Source organism: Neodiprion lecontei, chromosome 7 (genome assembly GCF_021901455.1).
Source record: "Neodiprion lecontei isolate iyNeoLeco1 chromosome 7, iyNeoLeco1.1, whole genome shotgun sequence".
NCBI classification, from domain to species: Eukaryota; Metazoa; Arthropoda; class Insecta; order Hymenoptera; family Diprionidae; genus Neodiprion; species Neodiprion lecontei.
Window position 1 is genome coordinate 997255 of NC_060266.1, and position 1634 is coordinate 998888.

Below are 1634 nucleotides of genomic sequence, written 5' to 3' on the forward strand. Positions count from 1 at the left end.
TGACCGGATTACAGTTCACAAGCTACCATTGTTCTTATGATAATAGGATATTATTTTTAATTTTATGCATGATGTACTGAATATACAAAAACGCGCTGTGTTTACCTGCATGCATGACGCGGTGAATCCCGATTGATATTTAATTATAACGCATATCTCATGCATGTGTATAGTAATCAGATATAGGCAGATAAACCGCCTGTGTACACAGATCGCGTAATCGAAAAAAGAAGGCTTACACCGTACATATTTTTACTTTATTCATCTTTCCCTCCTATTAACAAAACGATTTTTCCTTAATTGAATAATTCTACAATCCGTTCGAAATTTTCGATCCTCTCGTTAATGGTTACATGTCATTATACTCCGCTTTTTCGTGACAGAGTTATCAATTCAGCGTATATTATACCTACCCACGCCATAATAACAAGCGTAAGGAATTAAATACGCGTCCAACAATTATCGTACCTAGCTACATATGTGAACGCCGTCGTCAGGGTATAATCATAGTGTAAAATTCTCGGAATTTCCTCGATAATAGAGCATTGATTACCCCGAATTTTCGCACGCATGTCCAAGTTAGTGGGCACACGGAGTTTAACGGTGAGTCATGGCAGGTTCTCCTTTGATACCGACCGACAATCGACTTCCCCCCCCGCCCACCAAACTTCACCCACGCGATCCCACCAGGCTACGTATACTTAGCCATGTGCATGAGTCACCGGAAATACTCGGAAGCGCTCTAGTCTTCCTCTTCTTATTTCTCCACTTCCACCTCGTTCGTTCTCGATCTCGTTTAAAGTTTCATTTCATCGTGACGTCACGGGAGTCTCCGCGGCTATCCCAAAGCTCCCTTCTTCTCCTGATCCGCCACCTCACTTCTCTCCAGTTACATGAATATCGCATACGAACGTTCGTATTGTCTAGGTATAATCTTTATCCGCCGTCTAGTGAGGACTTTGGGTTACGGAATAATCTCTAAGTCTAAGTTCCAACGACAGAGATTACGCGGAATTCTAATTTCGACGAGAGAAAAGTCATAATGCTTGTAATGTACTTTTTTTTTTTTTTAATTTTCACAGCCGCAGTCACAGCTTTCAATGTCTAATAACGTACGTAATAGGTACGCACGTCGCATGGTTAAGATATGATAAAAACTTGAAAACGAAACACTGATCTTCCTACTCTGCCCCCCCCCCCTTCCGATCGGCCTCTATACACGCATTTCAAGAACAAAAGTGCATAAATAAGAAACGTACTCCTTGGTTCGCAGAATATATGTTTATCTGCTTTCTCTCATTTCTCGGCAGCCCTAATAGTTCAACGAATATATGGGTAGGCGAAGCGAATTAAATATTGACGAAAAAAGCAAAAAGCGTAATAAAATAATCGTCGTAGCAGCAGGGCGGGTGGGGGTGGGGGGCCCTAATTGTCGCGTTACGCTACTGCCTCGGCTGGTTCCACGGCGGCGATGACGTCACTCGATAACGGTGGCCCCTGATTGGCGGACACGGGTTGTATCCGGACGGGAATAACGAATGACATCATTCGGCTCACGCCTCTCCCCTCCTGCCCCCTTCGTCCTACAGTGCTTCGGGCCAAGGTATTCCCCCGCGGGGTGAGTCATCCTCCTC